Raw genomic sequence first — 15,887 nt, 5'->3', positions numbered from 1 at the left:
GAACTGCCCCCATTCTAGTGAGATGTAGCTTAAGTTGCTAAAAGATCCTGGATAACCTGGTTGTCCCAATGTGATCACAAGGGTCCTTAGAAGAGGGACACAGGAGGAGTAAGAGTCGGAGAAGAGGGTGATGTGATGACAGAAGCAGAGATGGGAGTGATGAGCTTTGGAGATGGAAGAAGGAGCCACGAGTCAAGAAATACAGGTGGGCATAGAACCTAAAAAGGGCAAGAAAACAGATTTTCCCCTTAGGGTCTCCAGAAGGAACCAGCCCTACCAACACCTTGACTTTAGCTCAGTGAAATGGATTTTGAACTTCTGACCTCCAGAACTGTAAGAGAATAGATTTGTGTTGTTTCAAGCAACTGTGTTTGTAGTAATTTGTTACAGTGGCAATAGGACATGAATACATCTTCCATGGGACAAAGTTTAGTACATCTCCTGTGTTTTTGGAGAGGGTGACTTAATCTGATTGGTGAATTCCGGAATAATAAACAGCACAATTAGCTTCATTCTCCTTCCTCTTTGGGAACCAGTCAGCCAGAGAAAGCACAGTTCTATTTCTTGCAGGACAGAATGCCATCCATATGATGAGACCTGCCCCAGTCGGTGCTGCTGGGCCAGGCTGGTTAAGTTTATAAAATTCTGTGGTTCAGTATTAGTAAGCTCATCTGGCTTTCATGCTAAGCTACGTTCCCCAGTAGCTGTATCAGAATAAGGTGATATTTTGGCCTCCATAGACCACTTCTTTGTCTTATTTCTCTCATTATACATAACTCAAGTGTGGTGAAAAAGTGAATTTGAAGATAATGGATTGAAAAAAATAATACAATCTTCTCTTCAGCTCCAAATTTCTATAAATAATGGAAAAGATAAATGAAGAAAATCACAAGTGCATGGGAAATAAGAGAGGAAATTTCTAGGGACCAGAGACTGTGACATATCCCTGCATGACACAGAATCAGGTGGAGATAAACCAGAGCTAAAACTAGAACAGTGGGACTTCCCTGGTGGTGCAGTGGTTAAGAATCCGCTTGCCAATGCAGGGGACACAGGTTTGAGCCCTGGTCCGAGAAGATCCCACATGCCGTGGAGCATCTAAGCCCGTGTGCCACAACTCCTGGGCCTGTGCACCACAACTACTGAAGCCTGTGCTCCTAGAGCCCATGCTCTGCAACAAGAGAAGCTGCCGCAATGAGAAGCCTGCGCACCGCAACGAAGAGTAGCCCCCACTCGCCACAACTAGAGAAAGCCCACGTGCAGTAACGAAGACGCAGTACAGCCAAAAAAAAAAAAAAAAAAAAAAAAACTAGAACAGTGGCTATTGCTGCAAAATGTAGTAGGGACACAAAGAATGTTCCTTGCCCTAAAGTGATGGATGCTAGCAGCAGGAAGAAGTTCAAAGATAACCAATAAATTGATCAATTCAGGTACCACACAGGAATATCTAGATAGTTTGATTGCTGCTCACCACTACTTTTCTACCCCTTCAGTCAAACAACAGTGATGGTGGTTTCTATCTTCAGTGAAGAAAAATGGGTAGGAGGATGGCAGCAAGAAAGATAAGGCAGTGCCCCAGCCCCAGTGTCTGGCAATACCTGGAGGAGTGGGGAACACCCATATCAGAACAGTAGCCTTCAAGGTATGCCCAGTGGTAAATTCCCTGCTTCTTTAGAAAAGGCTAAGAAAGCAGATGCAACATAGATCTAACAGGAAATGTCCACTAACGAGATGAGTGAAAAATCAAGAACGGCCAAACTTTAAAGAATGCCACCATGAAAGAGAGATAAGAAACCCAACAGATGATAAAACTTCTATCTGACAAAATAGAGTTAATAGGGCAAGAAGGTTAAGGCTTTGAAATAGTGATTTGTGTCATCAAATGGGAAAACTTAATACACATATAAATAAGAATAAACAAGGATTGTGGAACTCGATTGTTGAGATAATTTAATAGAAAGGCTAAGTTAATTTGCTGAGGAACAAATTAATGAACTGGAAGACAGAACTATAAACTTCTCCCAGAACATAGAACAAATAGGAAAAAGATAAAATGTATGAAAGATTAGTATTTAGGAAAAAAACATGCATATACATATTGTTATACTGGGTCAAGCCTTTCATGGAAAAATCTAGATATTTATCTGCATCTGTTACTTCCCTGTACTGTAATAATTGTCCTCCTAAATCTTGATCCATTAAGTTAAATAAACTAAGAAAAGATGTTTATACTGTCTCTAGAAAGTACAAAAAAAAAAAAAAAAAAAGTATGAAAGAAAAATCAAGAGATGTGGAAGATAGATGCAGAATTCTAACTTTCATTTAATAAGATTTCCAGAAAGAAAGAATATAGAGTAGGGAAGGGAAGCAAAACATTTAAATAAATCAGAGAATTCTGTCCTCAGATCGAAAGGTCCCTACAAAATCCCTAGAAATAGTGTGAGATTTGTGATAGAAAAGATAAAAAGATAAATCTAAAAGTCTTCCAGATAAAAAAACAACAGATAGACTGCCTACAAAGGAAGGAGCATCAAACTGACATCAGACTTCTCATCAGAAACACTGAATTAAAAAATAAAAGTGCAATATTATCTTCACAGTTTTAAAAGACAGTAACTTTTAATTTAGGATTCTATTAGGCCCAATGAAACAGAAGAAAGAGATGGAGAAACTTTTCCGACCAGACTTCCACCTTTAATATGAAGCTATGGTTATTAAAACAGTGTGATATTAGTGCATGAATGGACAATTGGACAATTAGGAACAGAGCAGACCCATCTATCTATGAAAACATGACTTATATAAAACTGACACTCTGGATCTATAGGGAAAAGATGAACTATTATATCCCAGATGCTGGGATAACCCATTATACAAAATTATATCCCTAGCTCAGACCATACACCCAAAATGAATTTCAGATAAGAACCCAAAGTGAAAAGCAATTTTTAGAAGAAAAAACTAGAGAATATTTTTATGGTCTTGCCTTTTAAGGTGAAAGAAAGCCAAAAACCCAAATCACAAAGGAAGAGGTTGATAATTTCAACTACATTAGAGTGAAAAAAAAAGTTATTTATTAAAAGACATCATAAAAATTGATTGTTACAAAAACTTACAATGTGAAAGAAGATATTTGTAACGTATATAATGTTACACAAGGATTAGTATCCAGATTACATAAAGAACTCCTACAAATCAATAAAGTACAAGTAACCCACTGGGAAAAAAGAGACAAAAATTTAAAAATTCACAGAAAAGAAAAAGCAAATGACAAATCATAGGATGATGAACCTTACTAGGAATTATAAAAATGAAAATAAAAACCAAGTTCAATTTTTAGCCAGTTTGGCAAAAATAAATATAAATGTGAAGATACAGATTGCTGGTGAGAGTATGGAGCCATAGGACCTATTATGCACCCCTGGAAGGAATATAAATTGGTATGTCCACTTTGGAGAACAATTTGGTAGTGTCTAGAAGAGTTATTAACGCATATAATCTAGGGCCTAGGATTCCACTCTGAGGCATGTACTCTAGAGAAACTCTTGCCATAGTAAGTCAGTAAGACTTGGACAAGAATGTTCAGAGCAGCATAGTAAAAGTAAAAAAAAGATAGAACCATATATTAGAAATATACATCAATAGGAAAATGAGTAGTTAAATTGGATTCATTAATAAAGACTACTACAAAGGAATCTGATTAGATTATGATTAAACTTAAGCTACACATTCAGTATAGGGATGGCTTTTGCAAATATATTGAATGAAAAAAGCAAATTGCTAAAAAAGATATTCAGTAAGATACTGTTTATATAAAATTTAAAACAGGTGATTGAATACTATATACTGATTCATGTTAAATAAGTAGTACTTAAAGCATAATAAAATGCATGGAATGATAAGTACCAAATGCAGGATAGTGTTTACCACTAGCGGTAAAAGAGGAGGATGTGATCACCAAGAAAACAGAGCAAAAGAAGTAACTATAGAGGATATGAGTCAGACAATTGAAATCTTAAACATATATGCAAACATATACATATATATGCATGTATCAGCAAGAAGAGAAACAGCATTCTTTGCAAATACACATAAAACATTCACAAAAACTGAGCACGTTTTTTCAAGTTGTATACCATGGGTGACTGAATGGGATCCAGGATGGGCCAGAGGCTTTTGGGGACTGTGGCCTGACTCCCACTGGCATTTTTTTTTTTTTTTGGCTGCACCATGGGACATGCAAAATCTTAGTTCCCTGACCAGGGATTGAACCCCTGCCCCCTGCAGTGGAAGCGTGGATTCTTAACCACTGGACTGTCAGGGAAGTCCCCCACTAGCATTCTTATCTGGGACTCTCAATTCCTTTTGGTTTACCTCAATTAGATGCACAAATATGGTTTTCCACATGTGCCACAATACCAAAAAATTTGGGAAGCAGATACTTGACCATAAAGAAAATCTTGACAGATTTCAGGCCACATGCAATGATTACAATGTAATAAAATCAGAAACTGAGGATAAAAAGAACCATCCCCAAAGCTATATACACACTTAACAATTAAAAATAAAAAGAGACATCTAAATAAATCTTGGATTTAAGAGAAAGTAATGATAGAAGTTACAAATTATTTAGAATTGAACAAAAACCCGTGGAATGGGATGAAAGAAGAAAATCTCTGTAGGTTTAAACAGATTTTTAGAAAACGAGAAAGACTGAAAATAAATGCCTAGGCTTTTAACCCAAGAAGCTAGGAAAAACAAAACAAAACAAAAAATACAAAGAAAGGAAAAGAAAAAAAAATAAAGATAAAACAGGAAACTAATGAGGGCACATAGTTATATTCTATAATTTTATTAGCTAAATCTGGGAACCCTAAATGAATAAAAATGAAGAACAGGTTCTTTGAGAAGAAAAAGCAATTAGATAAATTTTGTGAAGTTTAATCAAGAGAAAGGAAAAGATAAAATTAACGCTGGGATTAAAAAAGAGACATAATACTGATATAGAGGAGATTTTAAAGAATATTATATATAATGTATAACAATATATTTTAAAAAGCGAACAATTATTGAAGACTACCTAAATTTTAAAAACTGAATCCGCAAGAAGTGGAAACCTGACCAGGCCAATAACCACAGAAGAAATGGAATGATTGTCTAAGAAATACCCACCAAAGGCATATGGACCAAATGTTTTACAATGAGTTTTCCCAAGTAGTCAAGGAACAGATAATTCCCATCCTCTCCAAGTCTTTCCAGAGCACAGAATGAAATGGAAAGCTATGTGATTCATTTTATAAGCCCGACTTAACTCTGATACCAGCAAGGACAAAGACAGCATAAGAAAAGAAACAGGCCCAATCACGTATGGAACACAGAAGAATCAATCACTCAAGAACTAGATTTAATTTAGATGTATTCTGAATGAATAATGCATCGTGACTGATTAGAATTTATCTTAGAATGCAAGAAGAGTCTAAATGAGAATGTGACTAATTCACCATGTTAACAGATTCATTCAACAGATGCTTATTGAGCTCCTATTACATGCAAGGCACAGTTCTGGGAGCTGGGAAAACAGCAGTAAACCAACAACCTTTTTTTTTTAAAAAAAAAAAATTTAAATCAACTTTGTTTACAAAAACACTGCTGTAAGAATCACAGTTCTATAACTTTTCCATTTGGGTAAAAATATGGACTCTACTTAATCACTTAAGTAACAGCAATTTCCTAAATTAAAAATGAGCCACAGTTCAAAATTAATTTTGAAAAGAGTTTTTAAAAAAAAAGTCTCTAGTTCAGTAGGAGGTCTGATTGAAAGCTGCATCAGTCCAGAAGAGCACTCACTCTGTCAGGATAAAGAGATAGCGCAGTGATATAGTACATGGGGGAGTAAAAGGAGGCAAACATTTGGTGGATGGGTATGTCTCATCGCTGCTAAAAGATATGGTAGGCCAGGGAAAAATCCTTTGGTGGGAAGGATTCTGGAGTGGGCCATACATGATTTCTGGAGAAGCAGGAGGAAGAAGAGGTCCCCTTGGACCTGCTGGCAACAAGGGACCATGAATTAGAGAATGAGGCATGTGATGGTTAGTTTTATGGGTCAACCTGACTAGGCTCTGGTGCCCAGTTGTTTGGTCAAATACCCGTCTAGATGTTGCTATGAAGGTATGTTTTAGATGTGATTTACATTTAAATCGGTAGACTTTGAGTAGAGCAGATTACTCTCCATAATGTGGGTGGGCCTCATCCAATCAGTTGAAGGCCTAAAAAGTAAAGAATGAAGTTTTCCAAAGAAGAGGCAAATCTGCCTCAAGATTGCAGTGTCTACCCCTGCCTGAGTTTCCTGCTTGCACATTTCACACTCAAAATTGCAACATCAATTCTTCTCTGGATTTCTAGCCTGCCAGCCCCTCCTACAAATTTCAGACTTGCCAGCACCTGGAATCCTGTGAGCCAATTCCTTAAAATTCCTTAACTCTTTCTATATATATCCTATTGGTTCTGTTTCTCTGGAGAATCCAAACACAAGGCAGAAGAACGAACTCTGAGAGCAAAGGGGAGACTCTGAATGGAAAGGCATGAAAATATCTGCTCACAGATGAAGCTGACCCGGTGGTGAAGACCTATATTGAAGGACACTGTCTGGGAGACTGAAACAGCACAAGCTTTATTCAATGACCAGAGAATGAAGAACTGGGAACTTAGTTTGCAAATCAACTTCTCATCAGGGGTGATCAAGGCAAGATTTTTAAAGGTAGGGTTAATGAGGGGGAAGCATAAGCATTGGTTTTCTGGGAATAGGTGGGGTTCTTCCTGGAACTGAGGTGTCACTTCTTTTTCTACCTTCTATGGTCCACTACTTCCTGTCATGGCTGCAGGTGTGTATGTCATTTAGCGTGCTAATGTATGCTAATGGAGCTCAAGGCCTATTGGAGATCAGGTCTTCCATCATCTTAGGTTTAGCATGTTCTAACCAGTTCTGGTGGCCTCCTGTTTTTCTCTTCTGGTGGTTTCCTGTGAGACAAAGATAACACTTCCCCACAGGTTACATTCCCTCAGGGAAGGGGGGGTTAGATTCTGAGGCTAACATGCATGGTAACATTTCTACTAGGAACAGTTTCCCAAAATTTATTTTGACTATCATTCCTCACTCACTGAGCCTTATTGAAGTGTGTTGAGATGGACTGACCTCATCTTCAGCTCCGTTGCTGCCTTGATTAACTTAAGCCAATCAGCTTATCCAGTCACCCAGCCCACAGTGACTAGTTTAGAGATCAGCATGACCAGAGTCCATAAAAGACAAGAAGACATTCACTCACTGCGGCTTCTGGGAAAGATGTCAGGATAATTAACCTTCCTTTGGGAAGGAGATATTAAATTTCTCCTTCTTACTATTCACAAATATTAATTAAGGTCGTATTAAGAACCTAGAAGAGTCTATTATTAGAAGACACAGAAAGGCAAAAGCCATAATGGTAGGTTGATAATTTGATTACATGATGTCAGGACTACAAAACACCATGAGTAAAATTAAAAGACAAGCAACTTAGGGACTTCCCTGGTGGCTCAGTGGTTAAGAATCCACCTGCCAATGCAGGGGACACGGGTTCGATTCCTGATCTGGGTAGATCCCACATGCCGCAGAGTAACTAAGCCCATGAGCCACAGCTACTGAGCCTGCGCTCTAGAGCCCGCGAGCCACAACTACGGAAGCCTGTGTGCCTAGAGACCACGCTCTGCAACAAGAAAAGCCACCGCAATGAGAAGCCCGTGCACCACAACGAAGAGTAGCCCCCGCTCGCCGCAACTAGAGAAAGGCTGCGCGCAGCAACAAAGACCAACACAGCCCAAAATAAATAAATTAAAAATAAATAAATTAAAAGAAAAAGACAAGCAACTTAATGGGAGTAAATATTTGCTACATACATAACAAGAATTAGTATCCATGTCATAATAAACCTTCTATATACAGATAAGAAAAAAAGGCAACCCAATAGAAATATAGGCAAAGGAGATAATGAACAGATAATCCATATAGAAGGATATGGGGGGGGGGGGAAAGACAAAACAAAAACCACCCTAAGGGATATAACCCTTGATCTGTGATTTCCATTATTGCTCTTTCACACTATCGTTTGTGTTTTGACTTCATTTCCGGTGTCTTTTGTCATATTAACTTATATTTATTTATCTATTTATTTAATTTTAAAAAATAAATTTATTTATTTATTTATTTTTGGCTGTGTTGGGTCTTCGTTTCTGTGCGAGGGCTTTCTCTAGTTGCGGCGAGCGGGGGCTACTCTTCATCATGGTGCGTGGGCCTCTCACTATCGCGGCCTCTCTTGTTGTGGAGCACAGGCTCCAGACACGCAGGCTCAGTAGTTGTGGCTCACGGGCCCAGTTGCTCCGTGGCATGTGGGATCTTCCCAGACCAGGGTTCGAACCCATGTCCCCTGCATTGGCAGGCAGATTCTCTACCACTGCGCCACCAGGGAAACCCTATATTTATTTTTCTATGATGAATTACACTTGTCTTTTCCTTTAGGCTCTTAAGTTTTCTGTCTTGTTTTCTGCCATGTTTCCTGTTTTCTTTAATATTTCTTTTTAAAATTTTGGTCCATCTGGAGTTTGATACACGTTGTGAGGAAGGGATCTAACTTTGTTTTCTTCCAAACAGATTGCCAATTAGGACAGCATCTTTATTAAATAAACTGGGACTGGGTTTTTATTTTAAATGTAAAAAAGGACATACACTACTGGAAAATTTTAAATTTTGATGCAATTGCTGTTTTTCTCCATAGGAGAATTACTGGCTGATAGATCTAGGTGCTTCTTGAAACTTATTCTACTTACAAAATAAAATTATGTCACAGGCTTAAATGATGATAATTATCTTTAAGCTTATTATAATCTAAGATACTTAAAGACAGAATCATACTTCATTCTATATCCTACTACAATTCATGGATTACTTTTCATATATTAGGTATTCAATAATACTTATTTAAGTTAACAGTATGGAAGTACAGCACGTATCTAACTTATCCAAGAGAATTGAAACTATTTTGAAAAGAAGCTCAAACACAACTGTATATGTTCCCACAGAAGACTCATTTTGCATGTGTGATAACATGCCTTACAGTTACTTACAGTTGAACACATTGTAACTGCTATATACCATGCAGTGAATAAGAGCACAGATTTTGAATCAAATCCTAGCTTTCCCACGTACTACGTTTTATATTGTGATTGAAATAAACTTCTATCTAGTTTCTTCTAACTGGTTTTGTTCTACATAACTAAAACTAATCCCAACTGAGTCCGTTAATCAATGAAACAGATACTTACAAGGAAAAAGAAGGATGCATAGATATATTAAACGTTGTATACTTGTTTAGAAATAGAATTGTACAATTTTTCACCAATCTGTGAAATGAGGACCAAAGGACTTTTCTTTGATTATGGAATCACTTAGTGGAGTTCACACCAATATTGTGTGTGACCATATAATTCATCATCCAAACTAGGACTCTTGAGAGTGAAAGAGGTCACTAAAGTAATTGAAGTTGTATAATTTTTGGAATATTTACTTATTGACAAATAGCTTTTTAAAAAAATTTTATTTCTTTCTAAAAAATAATGTATGTATAAAATATTAAAACAAAAGTTAAAAAATCTTCATATTAATTATATGAATATTTAAAAATACGATAAGCAGAATAATTCAGTAGTCTTGATATGCATTCGCATGCTTTAATCAGTTTCTTAGCCGTATCTTCTAATATTGGGTCACTGGTATTTTTCTAACTGATGTAATTTTTCTAATACGCTTTTACTGATGTGTTTATTTTCTTGTTTGTTTTTTCCCCCACAAAATTGCCTACAACCATCTTCAAAATTGCATTTTATAGTCAATAAACTTTAAAATATTGACACTTTCAATGAAAATAGAAAAACCCACCCTAAGTATATGAAAGGGGCTCAAATTTGCTCATAATCAAGGGAGTGCATTTTAAAACTGCAGCATAAAATTCCATAGTATGGATGTACCGAAATTTAACCATTTCCCGACTGGTGGAAATTTAGATTATTTTTTAATTTATTACATACAATGCTCAATGAACGTCTCTGTCTTGGCTTCCTTTTAAAATTTATTTATTTATTATTTATGGCTGTGTTGGGTCTTCGTTTCTGTGCGAGGGCTTTCTCTAGTTGCAGCAAGTGAGGACCACTCTTCATCGCGGTGCGCGGGCCTCTCACTATCGCGGCCTCTCTTGTTGCGGAGCACAGGCTCCAGACGCGCAGGCTCAGTAATTGTGGCTCACGGGCCTAGTTGCTCCGCGGCATATGGGATCTTCCCAGACTAGGACTCGAACCCGTGTCCCCTGCATTGGCAGGCAGACTCTCAACCACTGCGCCACCAGGGAAGCCCTTGGCTTCTTTTTTTCTTTTTAATTTATGTAATTAATTTATTTATTTTTGGCTGCATTGGGTCTTCATTGCTGCGCGCGGGTTTCTCTAGTTGCAGCGAGCGGAGGCTACTCTTCGTTTCCGTGCACAGGCTTCTCATTGCGGTGGCTTCTCTTGTTGTGGAGCACGAGCTCTAGGCACACGGGCTTCAGTAGTTGTGGCACGCGGGCTCAGTAGTTGTGGCTCGCGGGCTTAGTCGCTCCACGGCATGTGGGATCTTCCCAGACCAGGGATGGAACCCTTGTCCCCTGCATTGGCAGGATGATTCTTAACCACTGCGCCACCAGGGAAGCCCCTGTCTTGGATTCTTGAATCTATCTCTGCTTTTGAGATATTAAATCTTGTAAACTTAAACCTAGAATGTAGCAGCAAACATCTTGGTATCTGGGTCCCAAATGGAAGCTGCATATTATGTGAATGTACTCTGAAACTTACCATCAGAATGTTCTTTGGATTTTATTCTTAATCATGGGCTTAATCTAATACACTTAGGGACTACAGGAACTTTTTCTGGTCAGATTAGTTCAAACAGTCAGAAATTGTTCTCTTTCCTTGAAATAAAGCTGATTGAAGGATTACATTGTCTGAATAGCTGTAGGATTCAGAAACTCCTTTACAAAGACTTACTTTATTTTTAGGTTTTAAAATATCCATGATTTCTTTTGGATTAATGGTCTAAACATGCATGTTTTACCAGAGCCTTACTTTTTCATTCATCATAGCTATAGCTTGTTTGTTGCTCATTAAATGTAAGTATGTTTCAGGGAGAGGAAACTGTTGACTCTCTGCCCAGGAGGGAGAGAAACTATTTATCAAATTTAAAATTAGTATGTTTTTGTTTCAGCAATTCCAGTTTTAGGAATCTCTCCTACAAAAATACTCACCAAGAGTTTGCACACACATACACATACCCACACACAAGGATGGTGGCTGAACCATTGTTTGTAATAAACAATGCAATTGGAAATATGATAAATGTCCATCAATAAAAGAACGGTTAAATAAATCATGACCTGTTCATAGGATGAGTGACAGCTACGTGTATCACCTTAGAAAAATGTTTGTATAAGAGAGGGTCCCAGGAGGAAACAGAACTCACCCCCAGATAGGTCAAAGGAAGAAATTTTAAGGAACGGTTTACTTACAAAAGTTGAGCAGTGTTAAGCAAACAAAGAAGGGATAAGGACGTACCTACAGACTAGCAATAGTGGAAAGCTATTACCGTTCTAGGGCTTAAGAGAGGCCTTAAGGTACATAAGAGAGGACATAAATACCGGAAACAGATTCACAGACATAGAGAACAGACTTGTGGTTGCCAAGGGGGAGGGGGGAGAGGGAGGGAAGGACTGGGAGTTTGGGATTAGCAGATGTAAACTATTATATATAGGATGGATAAACAACAAGGTCCTACTGTATAGCACAGGGAACTATATTCAATATCCTGTGATAAACCATAATGGAAAAGAATATTAAAAAAAGAATGTCTAGGGCTTCCCTGGTGGTGCAGTAGTTAAGAATCTGCCTGCCAATGCAGGGGACACGGGTTCGAGCCCTGGTCCAGGAAGATACCACATGCCGTGGAGGAGCAACTAAGCCCGTGCGCCGCAACTACTGAGCCTGCGTTCTAGAGCCCTCGAGCCCCAACTACTGAGCCCATGTGCCACAACTACTGAAGACCACGCTCCTAGAGCCCGTGCTCTGCAACAAGAGAAGCCACCACAATGAGAAGCCCACACACCGCAATGAAGAGTAGCCCCCGCTCACCGCAGCTAGAGAAAAGCCCACGCGCAGCAACGAAGACCCAATGCAGCCAAAATAAATAAATAAATAAATAAAAATTAAAAGTAAATAAATAAAAGGCTACAAGGTCATCAGAAATCACAAATAGTCACTGGTTTGGGAAAAGGTACCAATAACTTATACTTGCACCCAAATTTCTAGATCTCAAAAGGTTTCCACATTCAATTTCTAATTTAATCACGAAAACTCTGTAAAGTCAATTGAGGCTCAGGGAGGTTAAGTGATTTGCCTAAAGTCACACAGGAACCACAGACTCAGGATTCAAACCCCGTGTTTTCACTGTATACATAGAGGTCTACCTTATAGGAATCTGCTTTCCCTCTTTTTCAAAGGTGGTTTAAACTTTGTTCTTTTAGCATAGAAAGTAAAGGCAGAAATAATTTTTAAAGTGCTAAATTTTTAGGGGAAAAGTAGATTACAAAAAGTTATTTTCTCATCTAACTCAAAAGCAAATAGAGTCGAAAACCCACTATAGTAACCATTTATTTTAAAAAAAGCAAAAAGTAGAACATGAACAATCAACTTTCAGGGTGTTGGAATATACACCCTTGCTTCACTATGATGTTTAATGTGGAATGACTGAATTCTTCTTATTAAAAATAGGCTTTAAACAAAGTTAAAAAAGAAAACCAATATCTAACATTCTCTTGTCTATAGGAGACATGCTAAAAATGAAACTATTCAAATATCTGAGATTTGAGGGAGCACTTAAGATTTATTATGCTTCTCTACATACAGAGCAAGCAGGTGTTATAATCCAGGTTGCAATGATTGTTGCATATGTCTGAGAACTTGGGAGAAAATGAGTCAGCCTGGGAAAGGAAGAGACAAAGGTAATTGTTTCCCGGTGTCCTGAGAGATAAGAGAATCTTTACGGCTATCGAAAGGATGTGGGCTCAGCTGCAGTCTTTCTGGCACCAGAGGAAAAGGCATGTGGTAAAGGTGTTACTATAATAGGGCCCATGGGGCCAACGCTTCTATATTAATGATGTAATGTGTGTTTCACCCACATGATCACAGGTGTTCTGTGCAGGTGTGCACACCTGTGGACCAGAAAGTGGAACAAACTTAAACTGGCTTCAGTTGATCACATTAGGGAGGCTGGGGCAGTTGAAGAGCTCCCAGTGTCAGATTTGTCCAGAAGAACAAGCAAGATTTTCCAGGAAGAGGCAATTATGATAGATTCTCTCTTTAAAAGTAAAAATCCTATTATCAAGCAGTGATTTTCAAAATTATATTATATTGAATTAAAAACAGGTAAACTGATCAGTAAAATAGAATAGAGTTTCTAGAAGTAGATGTAAACAACAGTAACAAATCAATAAAAGACAAAGACAGCAATAACACATCTATAGAAAAGCATATTACTATTTTATAAAAGTGATCATTCTGGGCAAGAATAGCTTAACTCCCACCATGTACTATAATAAACTCCAGGTGGGTCAAATTAGATAAAAAACAAAGGTGTTTTCTTTTTCTTTTTTTCCTCCAGGCATCAGTTTCCCTCTCCCTAATACACCACCCCAACCATAATTTCCTAGTGTGAATTTTTTTCTGTCTGACTATATGTAGTGTTGGTGGGAGGGTAAAGTTCTGTTACTATTTTCCATTTGGAAGCTGAAGGTGATTTACCCTTTCTCTAACCACCCAGTACAGCCAGGGGATGGGCCCTTGACCTCAGCTCAGCCAATCCAGTGGTCACTCCTAGAACTTTGGTTCTGATGCAAGGACAAGAAAGAACAGTGGTTGGTCAGTGACACCCGAACAGGTCATTCCAACTACAGAACAGCTGCTGTTCTTCCAGCTCTGGTACTCCAGAGCTCCTTGGTCCTTTCCCAATCTCAAGCATATTCCCTCAGACTCACAGCAATAGTTTGTTTATACTGGCCAGGGTGAGATTCTTTCCATACCCATGTGGAGACTGCAATTCCAAAGAAATAACTGATGAAGGAAAAGACAACGTGAAATGGTTGGTGGTGTCACAGTTCATCTCGGCATATCTCCTTTATGAGGAAAGCACTCTGGTAGATGGTCTGATGGTTTGCATTTCTTCCTCTTGCCTCCTCCTATGGGAAAGGTATACTTCTCTAACCCATTGACCTTGTCTTGGCCATGTGACTTGACTGACCAATAGAATGTAAGTGGATATGATGGGTATCATGTCTGAGCAGAAGCTTTAAGAATGATTTGCCAAATTTTGCTTCCAAAATATATATTTTACATTATCCATTCTGTTCTTCTACCAACACTGTCCAAACCCATGCTGATCTTGTTCATCTACATCAACAGCCTTCTAACTATCTCCTGGCTTTTAGCTGTGTGCCTCTGAAATCCACCCTTCACACATCTGTCAGTGATGTCAAATCTAACCTTAGCCACAGATTAAAAGCCTTCGATAGTTTCCTCTCCCCGACATGGCATTTAAGAGCCATCATGACTTGTCTCCTACCTATCCCTTCAGCCTCATCCCTGGACATCCCCAGCTTCCCACTTTATGCTGAGCAATAGGAAACTGCCTAAAGCATGCCGAACACTGCACCATGCCTTTGTCCATTCTGTTCTCTTAGCTTGCCCTCTTCTTCCTCCTAATTCTTGTCCAAATAATCACTTCTGTTCAACTCTCAAGGTTCAGCTCAATATCAGTGCTTCTAGAAGGTTGTACCCAGTGCTTTGTAGGCATGCACTTTCCCTGTGCTTCCTTGGTGGATACACCCCTGGCACTTTCCACATGGTATTGAAATTATTTGTTCGGTATCCTTCTTTCCAATGATTGCCTCCATTCTGGATGGCAGGCATGATATCTTATTCAGCTCCTTGTCCTCAGAATCTAGCATGATGTCTGGCACATGTAGGTATTCAATACATGTTTGTGGAGCTGAAATAAACCAAAAAAATTAACCATGAGTATAAGAAAACTGTGAGTAGTGTCATAGCAGCTGGGATTCTTACAAAGCTAAAAACATAATAAATTGGTTCTTCTGGAAAGCAGTATGACAACATACAACAAAAACCATGAAAATGTTCATTCTCCTTCACTTGGTATTTTCCTGTTTGTGAATACTCCCCAAAGAAATAATCCAAACAGGGAAAATTTACGCAGATGTTCCCGGCAACTCTAGTTAAAATAGTGAAAAAAACTGGAAGCGATCCAAGTGTCTAATAGGGAAATGACTAAGCAAACAATGGGATTATAACATAGCTATTAAAAATGACAGGGGTGAGGACGATGTCATCATGGAGAAGTGTGTATCTGCAGGAATGTTAAATGGAAAAGAGAACACAGACCAGTGTTTAAACACTAGTGGTTAAGGATGTGTGGGTACGTTAACCAAGATCAGAGGCCAATTTGGAGAAATGAAAATGGATGGTGTTCAGTATTCACTGGGTCTTTTCTTTCTTGTGCAGCTCCATGAGTTTATGACAATAATAGTTGAGATCTCATGCAACATAGATATTTTGCAGAATAAGGGCTCTAGGGACTTCCCTGGTGGCACAGTGGTTAAGAATCTGCCTGCCAGTGCCGGGGACATGGGTTCGAGGCCTGGTCCGCGAAGATCCCACATGCCGCGGAGCAACTAAGCCCGTGCGCCACAACTACTGAGCCTGCGCTCTAG

The sequence above is a fragment of the Balaenoptera physalus genome (assembly GCF_965194825.1).
Source record: "Balaenoptera physalus genome assembly, chromosome: 13".
In the NCBI taxonomy this organism is placed as follows: domain Eukaryota; kingdom Metazoa; phylum Chordata; class Mammalia; order Artiodactyla; family Balaenopteridae; genus Balaenoptera; species Balaenoptera physalus.
Note: the sequence above shows the minus strand (reverse complement) of the source record.